The 20,774-nt window shown below is 48.8% G+C and overlaps 1 long non-coding RNA gene across 2 annotated transcripts; it reads left to right on the top strand.

Annotated features, from left to right (window-relative positions):
• The first annotated feature begins 19,373 nt into the window (after positions 1-19,373).
• LOC136528401 (uncharacterized) lies at positions 19,374-20,485 on the top strand. Of its 2 annotated transcripts, XR_010777061.1 has the most exons (3): positions 19,374-19,487; positions 19,721-19,781; positions 20,203-20,485. It is a non-coding gene; the product is annotated as an uncharacterized lncRNA (long non-coding RNA). The 2 variants fall into 2 exon arrangements; XR_010777060.1 differs by lacking the exon at positions 19,374-19,487 and having other exon boundaries at positions 19,499-19,781.
• The last annotated feature ends 289 nt before the right edge of the window (positions 20,486-20,774 follow it).

Genomic DNA, 20,774 nt, shown 5'->3' with positions numbered 1-20,774 from the left:
CACAGATTCACCAAAACTCATGGAATTTGTCAGTTTAAACCCCTAAACCTATGTTGGTGATCCTTTTCATGCATTTCTACAGGTTATGTTAGCGGTTTGTGATAGATGATAACTGTAACATCCTCGGTGTTACGCCCTAAATAAACTACTAAATCTTGTCATAAGTATCATGTTTATGTAATAATGCATGTGATAGAAGGTGTTGATAAATTTTTTGTAGCCTAAAATAACCAATAAAAATGTTAAACGAATGTTGATTCAATAGCTCATGTATATCAAGTAGGGTTGAAAATCAATTTTTATTAAGCAAGAATACTATAGAACATGTGTGTGATACTTAAATAAAGTTTGAAGTACAAACTTTGAAGTTGACAATGCAACCCTTGCTGTAGAATAATGATATGTCTGGCTAGTATTTCTAAGGGCTTGGAAATAGAACTTGAAGTCAAATTCAACTCAAGACTTGGAAGAAATTTTAAGTTTGAAAACAGTGTGACAATGCCATGTTGGTGAATTAATTCTAGAAAATCTAGCTAAAGGTCAATGTTGTATTTTTGCTCCTTATGGTAGGCTGATGTACCCTCATTAGTATGGTCGAGGTAGTTTAGCTTTAAAATGCGTGCACATCACCTAGGGCAGCCATTCGAACTGTGCGCGGTCACCGTGTTCGGGTGTGCCGCGTCGCGTGTGGGTGCTCGTGCCGTCGCACACGTGCACCGCGTGTGACCTTGCCGGTGGCGATCTCATCACCGCCCATGATGCGCGTCGGTCCGGCTGAGCTGTGCCCTGGCCTCGTGTGCACACGAGCGCTACGCCGGTGCAGCCGCTGTGTGGTCGTGTGGCGAGGCATCGTCACAATACGGTTGCTGTGTGCCCCCGCTGTCACTGCATGCATGCGCCACCGTGTCCGCTGAGCCGCGAATGGGGTCGAGCCAAGGTCGTGGCCATTATCGCCGTGTCGACGTGGCAGTCGCCCTGCCCTACGTCTCACCTAACGCGGGCCTATGCCGCTGCCCACCGCATCTGGGTCAACCGACCCTAATCACAGGGTGACGGTGACGCCTCTCTACTCGTCCTACCACACTTGCTCCCGCTAGCCGACGCCGGTGAGCCCTGCTCGGGTCTAGCCGCTCCAATTCAAGCGCGTCGCGCCAAGCCGCCTGGTCTCATCACCTATGTGCATGAGCTCGCTATGCCACCGTCGACTAAAGCCCCGCTTTAATAGGCCCTACCGCTCGAGCTCATCCGCATGCTTTTCTCCATGACATGACCACAATGGGTGCACCGCGTGCTCTACCTCTCGATTCGCTTAGCTCAGAGCTTCGCAGTTCAATTCCTTGCACTGGCAAGTGGCCTAGGGAGTCGACGAGCCAGGCGACCCCTATTGAGGCTTTGCTGCGCCTCGGGGCATGGACGAAATTGGTGTTTCCACGGCCACCGGTCATCACGCCTCCGAAATAGAGCATGACTTGGGGGTAAGGCCCTACCCCTCGGTAGGGGTTCAACTAGTTGTTTCTATGAGCTCACCTTGGTCCCCTCGTGCTGTTGCTCATCTTCCTTTGACCAGGAACGACGCGAGTGAGGACCTGATGCGTCGGTGTCAACCTTGGAGCGCCGTCGATATCACTGCGCGCACATGGCCAGGCCACCTCGGCGCTCCTCCGCCTCAACCGCCACCGCAACATGAATTCCGGTGAGCTACTGGTGCTTACCCGCTATCCTTACCACCCCGATAGAACCTTAGGTCACCGGAACAGTCACGCCGCCGCCTCAGATAGCTGCTCACCACTGCAGCCCACGACAGTGCGCCTCCGAGTCCCTAACCACCACCTATCCTTGCGCGTTTAGCTGTAGATGGTGGCCGGCCCCTTACTTTCGTCATAGCACACCTAGGTTGCCCGACATAACCGTCTTATGCCGTCGGCCGCCACACCGGCACGCGCGGGGATCCTCAGAGACCTTCCCGTGGTAAAGGTGAAAACATCCGAAGGTTTAGTTGCAAGATTACTGACGGTAGGAATATTGTGCATAGTAGTTATGTTATTATCTAAAAGCACGGGGGCTTTTCTGCAAAGCCGCGGTCGCGCGCGGGCGCCCTCAGCCTTGGGCCGTTGCTGGGCTGACCTGCTGCGCGCGCCCACGTTCCATGTTGGGCCAAGCCAGGCTGCAGGGCCGAATGGTTGCCACCGGCCCTTTTTCTTTTCTAAGCATTTTCTAATTTAGTTTCTAAGGTAAACTTGTAAATTCAATATAAAATTGTGTAGTTAACCAAAAATTGTGAAACTAATTTTTTTAGGTTTCTAAAATCATGATCTACCTGCTAGTATATTTTGTTCACATAGTTTTATAATATTTTCAGAAGTGATCTAATTAATTTGAGATGCTTAATGTTGTTAAGATATAAACTTGAAGGAATTTTTGTGATAAATTGGTGATAGTGTTGGCTCTGAAACTTTCATAGTAAATTCCTAACATTATTAGGTGCTCACTATAATTTTTGTAGCTCCATAATAATTAGTTTGCTATGGTAGCTAAATGAGCCCTAGTTCGAAAATATATGTTTAATCAATAAAATGCCGAAACACCTTGGGATTTTAGAACTAAAACATTTTTTTGGAGGCGAAGCCTTACTTGATGATGTGGATACGTAGACTAGTATGTTAGTCATTAAAGCTAGCTCGTTAGGTTGCGAAAAGTAATCGTATTTTAGAGTTGCAGTTGCCGTTGATTATTTATGTCTCTGTGTTGCATCCACGTGTATCATAATAGGAACAACGATGGATCATGGAGTCGACCAAAGTAGCGGAAAAGATGGTGCCTTGATGATCGTGTCACCATGATGGAATGCTAACTTTTGGTTATATCTTACCCAGGCAAGCCCCGGTGCATAACCCATATTATTCTGCACTTTATCTTATGCTTGTGCATTATGTTTTAAGGAGTTGAATGAAAACCACTTGCATATATATATATATATATATATATATATATATATATATATATATATATATATATATATATATATATATATATATATATATATCCTTATCCTGAGTCCTACTAGTATATCAGGATCATATAGATTGCTATGCTATAGGATCCGGTAGAAGTCGAGTGATTATCTGTCACTCGCGAGAGATATGAAAGATATTATTATTGTTATTATATTACTGTCACATGGAATATATATACGAATGATAATTGGAGACCGGGTGGAATGGTACTTTAGATCTGGACTTGTTTAGGCATTCGAGCGAGGCTCGGATTGCACTTGTTCCACTTGTGTCGATTGAGGACCGTCCGTTGCTGTGGATGGTAGTCAGGTTACAGACTTATTATCATGAGCACATACTTACTTATGGGAGCGGGAATGCTCGTTACGCTCTTGTCGCGGGTTCCGGCTCTTTTTGGACCGAGTGATTGGAGGTGGGGAAAGATGGTGGTCTAAGCACCATACTGAGAATGGGTCTCAAGTGTGTGGGCTTGGAGTTCAAGTTTGGACGGGGACCTAGACCCTGTGACAGGAGTGAAATGGGTTGGTCTTGTTTGTGCCTGGGGTACAAGAGAGGCGTGTGTTTCAGGGTACCCAGCTGAGATACATTGATTCGCGAATCGTCGTTTCTTTGAGATGGTACCGACTTGGCTATGGTCTAGCACCGTAGTAAGAACTGGAACTTGAAAGGTGATTAAATGGTTCTGATTGCTTACCACCTGTTTGAAAGGTAGCATAGGTGCTTACATAGAATGGTTAGTAATGAACTAATGATGACTGTTAATAAAATTGAATATAAGGATGTACGTTTAGTAATGCTTCTGCAGATGTAATAACCCACAAGCCAAAGAAGCCTTGCATATACTTGGAGTCTTTTACTTTCCTCATGTCGGGTAAATCTTGCTAAGTACAATTGAGTACTCAGGGTTTTATTTCCCCTGTTGCGGGTGATCGGACGATACTTAGAGCTGACTCTTGTGTGTGAAAACCTCCTGATGGGCTCAGAGAGGATTTCTTTCACGCTACGACCGTAGTGTTTATTTATAACCCTCACTAAAGGTTTTTATAAGAAAAGATGTAAAATCTGCTAGCATCTTTTGTATAAAAATGTCCACTATGTAATGCTCCACCATGTTATTAAATTAATCTTTGTATCCTCTGTAACTCTGATAACATTGTTATATTCCACTGTTATAATCAATGAGGTAATATTCTGTTACTATAATAAAGTGATGTAAGAAATGACTTAAGAATGTGGTAAGCTTTATTCTCTCATTTATGACCCTGATAAAAAAATATAGATTTTTGAGTTCTCACTTGGGGTGTGCTCGACGAAACTGCGTAGTTTAGTGTCCTCTCTTAAGTACTTAATGTCTAATGGAAGACAAGTATTCTTAGAAGGCATTAAATTAGGTGGTTCCGCCACAATAACTACCGTCAACGATCTATAAAGGAATCACAAGTGCCATCTCACAGTATTGGTGGGGGGATGACGAAGATCATAAGAGAATCCATTGGCGAGAACGGTGGAAGATGTGAATGCCGAAGGGTAAGAGCGGCATGGGATTTAGAGATCTACAATCATTCAATCTGGCTATGCTAGCGAAGCAAGTTTGGAGGCTCGTGATCTAGATTCACTATGTGCTAGAGTTCTTAGACCCTGATATTACCTTGATGGTAAGTTACCAAAGACTAAGCTAAAAAGTGAGAGTTCATATACTTGGCAAAGCATATTAGCTGGTCTTGATTGCTTCAAGGAAGGATATATATGGAGAGTAGGCGATGGTGCGTAGATAAAGACTTGGGAAGACAACTAGATACCGGAAAGTCATAATCTGAAAATTCAAACGGTCAGGGAAAGTAATTTGGTGTCCAAGGTTGATGAATTGATCAATCCAATAAACTCAATGGCCATGTTCGCTTCTCTTATAATCTGTCTTTTTCAGCTTATTTTTTCAGCCGGAATAGTATTTTTCTCTCACAACAAATCAGTCGGATCGGTGTTTCGGTTTATTTTTTCAGCGAAGCAAACGGGCCAATGTGGGATGAGGATTTGTTGAAAACGAGTAGTCAATGAAAAAAGTTTGCCGTATTGTTTAAAAAAATGGAGGGAGTACCTGCGGAAGCGAGAGCGAAGCAGAAGAAGCGAGTAGTCAGTCATCGTCGGATCGAAATGGCGACCAGCAAGAAGATGGATGTGGTGACCGTGGCCGCCGTGTTGCTGCTGCTGATGGCAACCGTGGAGTCGGCATCAGCCAAATCCAGCATCTACGGGGGCCTATTTGGCATCCAGCATAGGGTCGCAGTGCGCCCCAACTGGATTCCCTTGTTTTCATGGGTCTGGTTTAGATTGAGGTTAGGAATCAGTATTTGACACTGTAACACTTTCATTTGTATTTGACAATTATTGTCCAATCATAGCCTAACTAGGCTTAAAAAATTCGTCTCGTAATTTACAATCAAACTATATAATTAGTTATTTTTTATCTACATTTAATACTCCATGCATGTGTCCAAAAATTTAATGTGATAGAGAGAGTGAAAAAACTTACAATCTAAACAAGGCCCTGATCTTACAAAATGTTGCAGCGGTCGTTATCATTCACGCTTTTTTAGGTGCCCATGATAACTTGCGTGCATGCATGCAGTGTTGTTGTGTTTTTTATATGGTTCAATACTATATAATAATATGTTTGCTTTTGTTCGTTTAATTTCCAACCCAAGAGGACATCCAACCAATTGCCAAAAAGGAATTTATGACGAGCACAGAAAGATAAGACGAGTTGAACGTACAATATTTTAAATTTGGAGATTATATAGTGTTTTGAATACGGACTCCAAAGATTCCATGAATAATTCTTTTCATATGAGTTGCACATGTCGCTTGAGCTCGAGGGGGCCGGGCAAGTTGGTGCAGGAGGTGGCTCAAGAAGAGGTAGTCTCTCACCTTCAAGGAAGCTTCTCAACGAGGGCAAGACAGAGTTTGGGTTCAACAATGGTGCAGGAGGTGGCTCAAGGAGATGTAGTCTCTCACCTTCAAGGAATGCTCAACGAGGCCAAGACAAAGTTTGGGTTCAACAAGGGTCCTCCTATCGCTACATGATAGAGCTCAAGGGAAATTAGAGAGGGTGAGGACATGATGAAGGCGGCAATGTTGAGAAAAGAAGAGAAGCTCCAGGGTAAAGGTGCTCGATCTCTGGATTTTTTGGAAGACTAGAAATAATGATGTGGTCTTCAACAATAAGATCATGCACTAGTATAAAATCAATCTGAAGTCCCAATTGAGAAAGCCTTAAAAGGCATGACTCTTTAGTCCTGGTTGCTTTGAACCGGGACTAAAGGTCCTTCGAGGCTAAAAAAATACCTCCCATCCCCGTGCCTCGTGGAATTCAAACCCAAGGACTCATGTATTGTCTCGCATGTACCTTTCCACCCCACCTAAACAACACATATGACTTTTGATGAGATGTTTTCCTTTTAAACTAACCCGTCGGAGGACATTTAGTCCCGATTGGTGTGTTACCAACCGGATCTAAAGAGTTCTCTTTAGTTCGGGTTGGTAACATTAGTCCCGGTTGGTGTTACCAACACTAGTGCATAGGTGGGCTTCAATTCTGGTTGAGAACTAGCTTTAGTCCCGGTTTTCCAACCGGGGCTACGGATCCAAGACTAATGGCCGTGACCTTTAATCCCAGGTCACGGAACCGGGACTAAAGCCCATCCTTGGAACAAAAAAATAGTTTAAATCCTAGGAAACCTCTCTTGTGGTGCGTGAGATTCGAACCCAAGATCTCTTGCCTCGCGCGTAGGTCTCATACCAACTCAACTGCACACCACATGTGACAGAGTTCTGGGCGCTCTCCTTTTGAATTAACCTGTGGGTGACCTTTAGTCCCGCGTGGGAGACCTTTAGTCCGGGTTGGTGACACTAACCGGGACGTTACCAACCGGGACAAACACCAACCGAGACTAAAGGGTGGCTTTTAGTCCCGGTTGGTGTTACCAACTAGGATAAAAGGGCCTTCGGTGCCTGTAAAATTTAGACCCGTGACTAATACTCACATTAATACCGAACTCCAACACAACCGAGACTAAAGGTGCGAACCGAAAGTCGTTTCTCTACTGGTGCAATTCGAACAATTATAGACCATTTAGTCCTGGTTGGTGTTAGGTCCTCGACGCCCAAGAAACTTGGACCTAGGACTAATGCTCACATTAGTCCCGGGCCCAACTGTCAGGGACCAATACTAGGGTACCTGAAGAGGAGGAGCTAATAGTCATCAATATTAGTTCATCTGATTCAAACCGATCAATCGAGATCGACACAACAAGCACGACACGAGCACTCGGCTGAGCAGCAATCGAGCTCTCAGCACCCGTTCACTCCTTTCACTAGAGACTTGGGATCCTTCCCCTCTCTCGCCCATTTGTACCCAATACTATAAACTTTCAGTGCTAGTAACACGAGCAGTAGCGACGAACTAGACGTAGGGAGTTTCTGTCCGAACCAGTATAAACCTCGTGTCTTCTAAGTACACCATCCGAGCCAGACGCACAATACTAGAAATTTACTCGTCCGTGGTAACTCAAAACACCGACAGTTGCCGCACCAGGTAGGCGCCTTTTGCGCGTCTCGACGTCCACATTAGGCCTCGGATGGCTAGTCACAGCGTCAGCTGGGTCCTGGGCACGCACGTGCGCTTCGGGAACCTAGACTTCATTGTCACGACGGAGGGAGAGTTGGTGTAGGCTCTCGTCACCATCCGACCTCTCCACTACGCCAGCCTCGACGCGATCGCCGAGGCGCTTGAGGAGTTGTAGCTGCACGCACCAGAGGCCCGCGCCCCCAGGAGCGGCCAACTCCTTGACTTCGATTACGGGAGGCTAGAGCGCTAGCTTGGTGCCTTCCTAGGACCCCAACAGTCTCAGGAGGACCTGGGCCGCCTCACATTCTCGTTCGATAATGTCATGACGCAGCTTGCCGAAGGAGAGCTGATCTCCCCGGAATACCTCATCCAGAGCACCCCGACAGTGCTCCCATCCAGTCTCTGCAACACCGTAGAGACCGTTGGCCACCTTGCGGCGCAACGCACGCCTCCACCCCCCGTGAATGATGAGTTCGTGGGGATGACCTAATATGTCACGGAATCTTTCAATGACCTCGCGGGAGAATTGGAGTCACCCTCCAGCTCTAACTCCAGCAGGGGGAGCCATCACCCCCAAGAGACACGTCAAAAACATCCATGAGGGACACATCGAAAGCATCCACGAGGGAGAGGCTACCCTAATAAATGACCTTGATGACGAGGTCGAGGGGGATGTAGGGCCCCACCTCGCCTGTAGGTGGAGCAGCTGAAGGCCCAGCACCAAGAGCTTGAGAAAGCATGACTCCAGTTTGAGCAGGAATGTGCGGAGCTCAAGCGAGAGATCGAGCGCCATGGAGACAGCAGGCCTACGTGTGTCGTGGCCTACGACATGAACCGAAGGATCATCGAGGACGATGAAGCCCTCCCACACTTCACCCGGGCGAGCCAGAACATCGTTGCTGCGGCGGCCTTGCCCCGAGGGCTTCTAGGGCCCGTGACGCCCGAGGATCGTCGGGCCCATCACGAGATTCGCACATTACTCGAGCGTGCGGCGGCGTAGTAAGCCGAGAGCTCATTGTCTCGATGACGCAAGCTCGACGCCAGCCCGTGCGTGCCCTCAGAGTGACCCGACAAGGACGTATCAGTCCCCCAGGCACGGCAAGGCGACGCACCGCGCGCCGCGGTCCCGGTGCATGAGAGTCTCGGGCGCCACCGTGATGTGCGCGACACCCTCGACGCCCGTAGGCGCACCTACGGCGATGCAAGAGAGGGGGCTAGCCGCGACTACCACCCTTGTCGTGGTAGATGCTATGACAGTGGCAAGGACCAAAGCCCGAGCCCCAACTTGCCGGGACCTCGGTCCTTTGGCTGACACATCCTCAACGCTGTCTTCCCACCGCGGTACCGACCGCCGACCAACATCCTGAAATACTCTAGGTAAACGAACCCCGGACTGTGGCTTGAGGATTATCGGCTTGCTTGCCAAGCCGGTGGAGCGGATAATGATGATTTCATTATCCGCAACCTTCCATTGTTCCTGGCCGATTTGAAGCGAATATGGTTGGAACACCTTCTGTCCAACCGAATCCAAAGTTGGGCGGACCTAAAAGAGATCTTCATAGGAAACTTCTAGGGCACATGTGCACATCCTAGGAACCCATGGGACCTCAAAAACTACCGACAGAAGTCCAGGGAAACTCTTCGTGGGTACATCCGACGCTTCTCCCAGCAGTGCAACAAGCTACGCAACGTCGCCGACGCCGATGTCATAGGAGCCTTCCTATCTAGGACCACCTATGAGTCCCTGGTTTATAAGCTAGGACGTAGGGGCCCATGAACCACCAAGGAGCTTCTCGACATTGCCACCAGCCACATCTCAGGCGAGGAGGCAGTCGGGGTGATTTTTGACTGCCTCAAAGGCAAGGCAAAGCGGGACAAGGACGCTGGCGAAGGCACCTCCAACTGTCCCAACAAGAAGAAGAACAAGCAGCAGCACGTGGGCTCACTTGTGGCCACCGCCGACCGCAAGGGGGGTCAGAAGCCCACCGAGGGTACCCCGAACCACTTCAAGAAGCTGCTCGAAGGGTCATCCCTGAACCATGCTTTCCCCGTCGAGCACCTATACAAGGACTGCGTCCTCTTGAAGCGGTTCTTGTTCGGAGGCTCCAACAAGGGGGAGCATAGGAAGAAGCCTAGCTAGATGAAGTGTAATGTTGCCCTCCTCCGCTCAACCAAGTACCAGCAAGCGTTGCACCAGTATCATAGCCGGTGAGTGTGGGGTCGGGCCTTCAACGTCGGGGACCTGGTGATCTGCCTCATCTAGAGCACCAAGAACCGCCACAAGCTCTCTCCACCGTGGGAGGGACAGTACGTCATCACGGAGGTGCTCTGGCCAGGCACCTACAAGCTTAAGACCATCGACGGCAAAGTCTTCATCAATGCCTAGAACATCAAACAACTACGTCACTTTTACCCTTAATATGCGCACGCTTTCTCTTATTAGTTTCGCTATCAACTCTCCGATCTTTAAGTGATGCCCGACCCCAGCAATGGCAAGGGGTCGAGCCTCACTCGGGGGTTAATAAGAGCATATCTATCTAGTAGACATTCTCTACGCCCGACCCTCTCTCACATTAAGACCTAGAAGCGAGGGTTACGGAAACAGACGCTGAGTAAATCTAGCCAGACTATAAGAAACCTACGCCCCAGCGGCTATGATGTTTTTGCTCACCAGCGTGATCAGAGTTTTTACCGTACCTCAGTTTTTAGCCTTAACAACAGAAAGAGTCGATACGTGTTTAAGATTATATCCACCTAGCAAACATTCTCTATGCCCAACCATCTCTCACGTTAAGACCCGGAAGCGAGGGTTGCAGAAACAGACGCTGAGTAAAACTAGTCAGAAAGGGTCATCTCAACCTTCTCGTTCTATCCTAACCTTGAGCCAAGCCCACAGAATCTCCATCGAGGGGAGGCCACCGGGCCACCTAAGTCAGTCTCTAGAACGACTCGGGCATCTGCCGGGAGGCAGGTTAAGGAGCAGTGGCATGCCACATGAGGGCTATGCCAACCCCGTCATGAACAACAGACCCGGATTCCACTCGGACATGCTCGTTAGCGAGCTCACCGAGCGTGACACTCGAGCTATCGAGGCAAGTGTTGTTAGCTCAACCCCTCCGATTGCGGAAACCACGAACAGGGTGATGCATAAAACACGGTCGACCCCTACCAAGCCCAATGGGGCTTGGGGGCTCGAGCCGCCCAACCTCGACTCGAGAATCCGACCGACCAAGGTTCGAAGGCCAGCCCACGAAGGGCTCAAGGCCGCCTCACGTCGAACAGAGCCAGGGAAGGAAATGCAGATGAGCCCTAGTGGCCTTTGCCCGACCCGCTCAAAAGCAGACAGGGTCAGCTCAACCTTCTCATTCGATCCTGACCTCAAGCCAAGCCCACAGAATCTCCATCGAGGAGAGGCCAGCGGGCCACCTGAATTGGTCTCTAGAACGATTCGAGCATCTGCTAGGAGACGGGTTAAGGAGCAATGGAATGCCACATGAGGGCTATGCAGACCCCGTCACGAACGATGAACCTAGATTCCACTCGAACATGCCCGTTAGCGAGCTCACTGAGCGCGTCACTTGAGCCATCGAGGTAAGCGATGTTAGCTCTACCCCTCTGATTACAGAAACCGTGGATGGGGTGACGATCATAAAGACGAGCCAACCCTCAACCGGACCCCCGCTATGCGTGGGGGCTCGAGGAAAGTTGGACTCGTAAGGAGACTGGTTGCGCGGTCGTAGAACGATGGCTCAGATCCTAGGGAAGGGGTACGTATGAAAACTAAGAATAACGTTTCTAAAACAAGAGACGCTTTCTCCTACTAGTTTCGCTATTGTCTTCTTGATCTTTAGTAAAATCTAACCTCAGCAACAGCAAAGGGTCGGGTCTCTCTTAGGGGCTGATAAGGGTATATATATACCCTTTCTGAAATAGTCACCGTGCCTGACCCCTTTGTCACGTTAAAAACCTAGAGGCAAGGTTTGCGAAAACGAATGACTGAGTAAGGCTAGTCGGACTGCAGGAAACCTACGTCCTAGCGACTACGACACTCTTGCTTACCAGCGTGATCAGAGTTTCTTGCCCACACCTCGAACTCTACGGTCTTAACAATAGGAAGGGTCGGAACGCATTAACCCCTTCTTACACATAAAAAGGAAGAAAGAATAGACTTGTTCAAACAAAACAAAAGAATAGACTTGTTTAAACAAAACACAAGGGTTGGAACTTGTTCGCTTATTACAAAAACGATCGCCCGACCTATTTAACTAACTAGCCCCTCCGGGGGAGAACTATGCCTTCTATCCTATCTGCCAGGTCCTGCGAAAGGGGAGCCACCACCGTTTCCATCTCCTCCAGCTCGTAGACTTCATAACCGGGCAAGTAGCTGTGGCTCATCACCTCCAGATCGATGTTGTCCCCATAATGAGAACGAGCAATCACGAAGGACTGATTGACCCTAGTGCGAAGGGCATTCCTTTGGAGCTGGCGCACCAGAGCCATGATCTCGATGACATGAGCCATGAGTGAGCTGGTCCCCTCTGACCGCACCATCTCAAAGTCATCGTAGACCACTCTGAGGGCATCGCTTAGGATACCGAGCTCATCACTCTCTGCCTGAAGATTTCTCCTTACCTCGGCAAGATCCACAGCCAGCCCCACAGAAATGCTCTTGACCTCCAACCTCTAGGTCGTCTCCCTTTCGAGCTTGGCCTAGAGGGAGCTCTGGGTGCGTCGTCGTGCTCTTCGTAGGCCAAGTCATGTTCTTAGAAAGCCTGGTCACACTCCTCATGAGCCGCGCCACATTTCGAGCAGTCTCTCTACAGTTTGGATCAGCTTATCCCACTCCTTACGCGGCCGAGCGACCACCACGGCATCTAGGCTCACCCTTTTCTTTAGGGCCACAAACTTCTCCTTAGCCCCTAGCTTCAGATCCCTTTCTTTCTCAACCTCGCCCAGAAGGTCAAGGATTCGATGTCGGGTTTCGGCGTCCTTCTGGAGCAACTCATCCCGCTCCTTCCTGACCCTGGTGGCTTCTTCGTCATCCTTTCGCGACCTCGTCGATAGGGACTCAAATGCTTTCTTGGCCTTGTCAGCATCCCGATGGGCCTCGGCCACCCACGACCGAAGATTGGACGCCTCCTCGGTGAGGGGAGTTAGCTCGACCACCCTCTATTGGGCGGCAATGAGCTAAGCTGTCACCTCCCCGCGTAGCCATGCCTCCTCGATGAGGTAGTCCCAGGTTTCCTTCTATTGACGAAGGAAACCGAGATTTCCCCTGTCTGCGAGCTATAAGGGACTATAGGGAGACGATGGTCAGGATACAAAAAGTATATAGAGGAAGAAAAGGGCAAGAAGCAGGACCAAGCAATACTTGGCCGGAGGGAACAACGACGTCGCGCAATGCGCCCATGGCATGGTCTAGGGCATCGAGCACGGACACGATCCCTACGTCGAGGCTCTCCTGCTCCATGCTCTCTGTGGCGTCGTCAAGGGTAAAAAGCATTGATGCTGGATCCTATGGATCCACCCACTAGAGCAGGGGCTCGCCCCGCATGGGCGAGCCGCTACCCACCGATGTCAGGGTCAGGGATGACTCCCCACCGGCCCCAAGCGCCATCGACCCCCCTCGTCATGATGTCTCCACTGGGACGCCCCCTTTGGTGATGAAAGGGGTTAACGGTGTGAATGCGAACCTCTCTCCCAGCACCACGACTCTCGAGGACCCCTCGACCGCGTCCCCCTCCGTCTGGCCCATGCCAGGTGCCATCGCTTGGGCCGCCGATGGCATGGGTTGTGCCAATGCCTTAGGCGACGATGCAGTTGTGCCCGGCTATGACCCATCTGTCACGTCCGCCGCCACCTCCACCTGCATCGACAGAGTCACAACCGGCTATGTCACACCCGCCATGATCGGCGCCACGAGCACAGTCGGTAGCCATGTCCGCCCCGTCGTCGGCAGCGGTAGCGCGGTCGTCATCGACTGCTCTGCGACCTCCGAAGGCGCCCCTTGAACGCCCGCGTCCGCCCGTGTGGCCAAGGGCATAGGCGCCACCATGGGCGGCGCCTGACCGGCCAGCGACATGGTCACACTAGCGCCGCTCCCGCTCGAAACGGGCGCGACACTGGCCAATAGCCACCACCTCGATTGGAGGGCGATGCTCTTCTTCGGCGCTAGCGCCAAAGGATTCCGATGCCTGTCGACGCTACAAGGGACAAAAAACATAAGTCACGATGAAATCTGACTAAAACAGAAAAAAAACAGAGGAATTGATAACTCAACTCAGTGCTGTTGGGCGATAGATGCGTTTGGGGGACAAACCCCCCGACCCTTGCTCCGCCTCATCGAAACGAGACCGTTTCGAGCCTGTCCCTACTCCTGGACAGAGGGGCTCACCCTTGGTAGCTCCTAGGGTACATTGGCGGAATGCCCCGCTCCCCTTGGCGCTTGGGGCGTGACGGCGGAGTCGCCCTCCTCCGCTGGCACCTCGGGCGTGAAGGCAGAGCTGCCCGCCTCTGTTGGCTCCTAGGGCAGGCTGACAGTATGGCCTACCTCCACCGGCTCCCCATACATGCCCTCCCCTCCATGGAATGGGAAGGGTCCCAACGCCTGCAAGGACAAACCGATGCCTGTTAGCGCATCCTCGTTCTCCAGGTTGTCCCACTCGGTATCGTCGGCTACCGTTTCTTCTTCCTCCATCACCTCGTCATCATCACCATCGACATCGTCATCATCATCGTCAGTGTCCTTCCCTCATTCCCACGCCTACAGCTTTCATTGCTTCTTTCTCTTCTTGTCCTCCTTCACCTTCCTCAGCCGCTCGTCCTCGGCGTGATTCGCCACCCTCACGGCCGAATCCCTCGGCAGCGGTGCCAGGTGATCCGTGAGGTCCCCTCTCAAAGTTAGTCTCACGGGGTAGGGAAATCAATTGAAGAGAAGGCAAGAGAAAGGGAAACTTACGAAGACAATGTAGCCTGGCTCCAGCTGCATCAGAGGATGCCTCGGCATCGGGTAGACAAAGTCGAGGGCGGCACCCGCGTCGTCCCGCACAGGCTCCATCGCCTTCTTGATGCGTTGTGCTATCTCGGAGTTGGGGAACATTCCCTCAGCGAGCGTTGTTCCGTCGAATGACGCCTCGAGCGCCATCACATATAGCGGGAGCACCCACGTCATCAACGGTGCCACCCTCCTCGCGTGGTAAGCCTCGATGATGCCCAACCCCTTCAGGCCATTCTCCTTTAGGATGTGGATGGCAGCGATGTGGTCTCAGATCTTCTTCTTGTCCTTCTCCGGGACGCCCCACTTCCTCTACTGCTCCGGGGCCTCTTCGATTAGGTGCCTGGTGAACTCCGGCAGAGGGGTAGTGGCGTCATTCTTGAGGTAGAACCACTACGAGTGCCACCCCTTGTTTGACGTCGAGAGCCGCATGAATGGGTACTCGCCGACCTGATTGTTCCAAACTTGGATACCGACGCACCCCATCGGCATGTGCAGCTCCTGCCTACCACCCTTCTCTCTCTTCTTCTAGAGGCTGACGGCGAAGAAATACCTCCACAAGTCAAAGTGGGTGTTGATCCCTAGGAATCCTTCGCATAGCGCGACGAACGCCGCCATGTGCTAGATCCCATTGGGATTGAGATGTTGCAGCTCAATCTTGTAGAAGTGCAGCAACCCCTAGAGGAATTTGTGGGCGGGGGTCACAAGCCCACGCTCGTGGAAGTGGGTGAACGACACCACATAGCCGTCGGGCGACAATGACAAATCCTAGTCACTGGGCAGCAGCTACTCCTTGGCCGAGGTCCGCACGCGGAGAAGACCACGATAGACGAGGCCCTCCATGCGCTGGAAGGTGGTGTCGGAACAGCACCACGGATCCATTGGAGGTGGGGGCGGATGGATGCGAGCTCAATGGTGGCGGAGATGCAGAGGCAGGAAACCTAAGCGTTGGTGGCGGTGGCATGGCTGCGGAGGTAAGGATGTAGGCGTACGTATGAAACACGAAGGGCTAACCCTTTGGTTTTATAGGGGGTGACGGGTGCGAGGAAACCAACCACCCACCTAGATCTCTGCGCCTGCCATGACCTGTCACCACATCTCATCGCGATGCGTGAGCGCGCAACCTATGGCTGTCTCCTTGGAAAACGGGCCAAACATTTTGCCTCCTCGAACGGGCTACGACCCGTCATAGGTAGGAGGGATACGGAGCTAAAGACGCTCCTACAGCACATCTAGGCCTAGGAGTTCGAAGGTTGACCCACCGACGAGTTCGACAACCGCTCCGAGCACCTTTAGAGTGAGGGGTGGAAAGGGATGGGCTCGCTAGTAGCCAGTACCCGGGCACACAAGCATCGCGGGCATCCCAGCCCACATTCGAGTCTCAGCCGGATACGATCCATGGTTTTTCCTCGAAGAAAGGCAGAGAGCCCTCAGGACCGGTTGAACGGACCTGAGAACTATATGGATTGACCGCTGAGAATCTAGAGTCGATCACCAGCTGACCCTAGCCGAACCCCCACGAACAGGATGCTGAGGCCCCACTCGGACTAGCCCGTTAACAGCTCACCGAGCGCCATGATTTGTCCATAGAGGAAATCGTGGCACGGCTCAGCCTCTCCGTTTTTATCAGAAAAAACGCTTGAGGGAAGACGATCACAAAGACGAGCCGACCCAAGACTGGACCCTGCTACAGGCGGGGGCTTAAGGAAAGTTGGACTCGCAAGGTGACCGAACACGCGGTCGTAGAACGATGGACCCCGTATGGGTCGGAATTAGGAAAGACCTTTTTCCGACCCACCAAATCTCGCGGCTATACCCCCGAGGGGTCCGATCATGACGAAAGGGGATCACCGTCCCCAGGACACGCCGTGGGCGACAAAAGAAGGCCAAAGCCCTTAGAGTCCTCCCGTTCGGAAAAGCCTTCAAAGGAGTATTCTACTCCTCCGTAGGCTCGGGGGCTACTGTCGGGGACCAATACTAGGGTACCCGAAGAGGGGAAGCTAATGGTCATCAACATTAGTTCATCCGATTCAAACCGATCAATCGAGATCGACACAAGAAGCACGACACGAGTACTCGGCTGTGCAGCAATCATGCCTGGGCTCCAGGACCCCGCACGCGCGGGCCCTGCCGTCGACGGCCGCAGGCCCCCCCGGCATGGCCTCCTCACGCCGCTCCGCGCCTGCTCCTATGATCCATGAAACCCTAGGTGCGTGGGCTCCAGGACCCTGACAGTGCGTGGCCTCTTCCTCTCCAGCGGCGGCACCGGCGGCTCAACTCGGCACTGGAAAAAGCTTGATAGGTTTGCTTGTTGTCACAAAAGTGTCTTCTTTAATTTAGCATTGTGACGGCCTATGTTTTTTAGCATACGAATAAATGTTAATTGTTTGCTCTATGCCATCTTTCCGTAATTAAAAAATCGGTGGTTGTTACAAGGAATAAATGTTAATTATTTGCTCTATGTCATCTTTCCATAATTAAAAAAGTGATTTGTTGTTACTCATTGCTTACGAAAAGAGAAGAAGGAATCGCATTATTTGCTCGGTGTCATATCTTCGTAATTGATTACAATGGTTGATTTCAGTAGAGAATCATTGGTTCATTTCAGTACAGTTGCCACGCTATTGTTGTTAAGCCAATCTACTTATCTCTGCTACTTATCTATGTTGTGCACTTCAGAATGGATTTCGATGCTTGATTTATGGCAGTGGTTATTAGTTCACATGTCAATGCCGTGCTTCCTAGAATTTCCTATTTGAACATGATGCAATGCATTTCTATTACACCAGTTTAAATTGCACTCATTGTGGTTGATTTCCTTTTATGACATATTTGTTAAGCAAGGGACTAAAATTGCTCCTTATGTAATGTGTATATCTGTATGCAGGATTCTGCCTAGGTTGCTGGAGGACTTGGTGGACGGTAACATTGACTAAAAATTTTCCCAATTCTGCCTAGGTACAACCATCTTCCAACTTGCTTCATTTCTCTATTATGTGCAGATTGACATATGATCAGGTGTTTTAGTCAATGTTATGCATCCTGTTGCAGTTATTGTTTCAGCCTTCCTCTGCTTTTCATGGTTGTGTGGCTACTTCCACTCCAGTTTGTGCATACATAGATTTGCATGTATATACATAAATATAGATCTGAATTCCCCACAATGACATGTATATTTTCTTCTGTCAAAAGTGTTTTTTTACATACCAGATGTCATTTAACCACTGAAATGCATTAAAAAAGAGAGAAAAGAACAGGATACTATTATTTTTGTTACTATTTGGACAGCTCTATTTGAGTGACAAGTCAGCATAATCAGCTCTGATCAAGCTGTGAAACTTGCGGAAACTTCTCCTATCGACCAACGGTGATCCCATCGTACTGAAAACTGGTGACTTTGGGTTTGCCAGGTGACAGCAGTATGTCCCCTCATTATTGCATTAGTATTTATTCAAACACAGTTTTTTGGCTCCTCCACTAAATGACATTGATTTCATCAGGATTTGTCACTGGAACGATATTTCCCACCTGATTGTTCTCCATGTATCCAACTAATGGGGCTTCCTTGCTACTGTGTATGCAGGTTATGGCCACACAGAAGGGTTTGTTTCCTATTGGAATTTAGTACAGATCCTATCTCTTACAATACATCAACAAAAAAAAGGCTAGTATTGAAATTCTTTGCCTAGGTGGTACCCGTAATAATGTAATATCTATGATCTTCAGTAGTGTATAATTGCTTCGTTCAGTTAAGATCTAGCATCTTTTGTTGTTGGTTCCTCCATTTGGTTGTGGGCATCATATTCTCCTGTTAGGTTCAGCTACTGATGGATTGTTGCTTGCTCTTTGTAATGTAACATATAATCCTGCCTGATTGTCACTGTCTTCGAGTAGAAATCCTTGATGATGCAGTTCCTTCTTTAAAAATTCCATGTCCATTTAGTAGTTGGTATGTTTGTATTAATGTTGGTATGTTTGATGCGCTCCTGCTCTAAAGCTAATGCTACTTCCTTAAGGTTTAGCATATTAAATTATTTGCTTCTATGTCATCCGCAATTTTTTTCCAAACAATAGATTTTATTAGCAATTTAAGAGCTGCACCTTACTGCCTCTATTGTATAGAGAACAAAGAATGCTTCTTTCTTGGGCTAATCCTGCTGCAAAGCATTAGAGGCAACAAAAAATAGATGTTTTACTCAATACAGATCCCTGGTGAGGATTCTTGCTACAGATGCTGGTGATTTGCAGTGGCTGTATATTTCCTTGCGAAATTTGGTCAATAAATATCCATGTCGAGGGTTGGTGCTACATGTGCTGGTGGTTTGTTGTGCCTCTCGAAATTTAATTTGGATATATAGGTGGAGAACTGTCGGTCTGAGAGTGGTACTTCAATTCTGGATTGGTTTAGTTGATAAGTCAGTTTTGGTGTTCATGCTATTCTATCTCGGTCTTCCCTGCTTTCCTATATTTTTTCTTTTCATCTTGGTGACTGTACTTAGCTCAGTGGTGATAGGATGCATCTAATACATGTAACGGATAGATTTTGTAGCTGCAGAGTTTCTATTACTGTGTTTGTATTATCAATCTGATGGTCTGTGTAATGGCACATACTACTGCCAAGAGCTTCACCTAGAATGGAATTGGTGTTGTTTTGGTTGTATTCTCTCCATTTCTACATTTCCCAGGAATTTTCACACTATTTCCCCTTTTTACCTTATTAGAATCTAGATGCTACATTCTCGTTCCCGGGTATCAGAATAGACAGCTAATTTCTCTATTTCTATCTCTGCTTTCCATGTTCACAGGTGTGCACCATGGCTTTTGACTTCCCTCCAAGCTTCCAGCCTCATGCAAGGTGTGGTACCATCTGTGTTCATGCTGCAAGGAGATGGGATGGATCATTATTCATTACCTTTGTTTTATAGATACCTGGTTTTCCATACATTTAGTTTGTATCTCTGTTTGCAGTGTAGATTTTTTCCTTTCTCATATTTGTCTGTACATTAGGTACCTTTCTCTATTCATGATTTGCACGAAAGCTTTTCGCCTGCTAGCCTGTTGACTGTTGGTCTAAGACAATTTGTACAGGTACAAATAAAAAAGAGGTCCATTTGCTGGTTTCTCCATGAAAGCCCGAGGTTACAGCGAGGTACGATTCATAGCACCCCGGCTTTCCTTTTTTGGTTTTGTCCTCAGCTCATTGCTTACCTACATATCTTTTTAAAATCTTGATCTTTGGTTATTAAGATTGTGTCCTAAAAAATATGCTTCTCTACAAAAAAACGAAATCTTCATGATAGAGATATAAGTTACCAGTGAAAGAAAAAAAAAAGCATTCAAACACATAGTTTTATTGGTACTGCCTTTTTTCTTAATTATTATACTGAGATCATACTATCTTTTTTTTTCCTTTACGAGGACCGTGAATAACCAGGAGCTACTGTCCTTTTTCTGCCTTGGCATGCTGCATATGTTGGGATTTAAGAGGTCTTGTACCAAAAACAGGAATACAGTTGCCGATATTTTATTTTCGTGAGTGTGATTATTTTTGCACTGGCTGTTTTTAACAGGTCTGGTTTCTAACGGGCCGTTGTCTTCCTCTCCGTATTGCAATTTCATCAACTGAAGATCATTGTTGTGCTGTAGATCAACTCAAGATCAACTGTAATGCTTTGGTATACCTACCGCACTTCGTGGTTTAGCAAACCAGGTCTTTCTTTGTATATATGTAGACCCAAAAACATGTGCGGCTAAACTCCTCCCAACTACTGTACAATTAGCTCCATGTATAATATCTGTATAATTATGCTTCAACCCGCTATTATATTAGTCCATATTATGCATACCATGCAATGTCTGAGTATACATTTCTGTGTCTTCGAATTTGTGCCCTTTGCGTGCGATGGCGCGCGCCCTGCCACTAGTATATACTCCCTCCGTCCCATTGAGTTTGTCGCTCGGGAATCGGGATTGTGAGGGGGGCACGGTTTTCCAACGACAAACTCAATGGGACGGAGGGAGTAAGAGAGAAGAAGCATTGGAGGGGTGTGTGGAGGCTTGCTACCTGTGGAAGCTTGCAAGGCGAAGCAGAAGAAGCGAGTAGTCGGTCGTTGTCGGATCAGAATGGCGGCGACCAGCAAGA

This window comes from Miscanthus floridulus, chromosome 19, assembly GCF_019320115.1.
Source record: "Miscanthus floridulus cultivar M001 chromosome 19, ASM1932011v1, whole genome shotgun sequence".
Lineage (NCBI taxonomy): Eukaryota > Viridiplantae > Streptophyta > Magnoliopsida > Poales > Poaceae > Miscanthus > Miscanthus floridulus.
The sequence above is the reverse complement of the archived record's forward strand: the minus strand, read 5'-3'. Positions and strand labels throughout refer to the sequence as shown.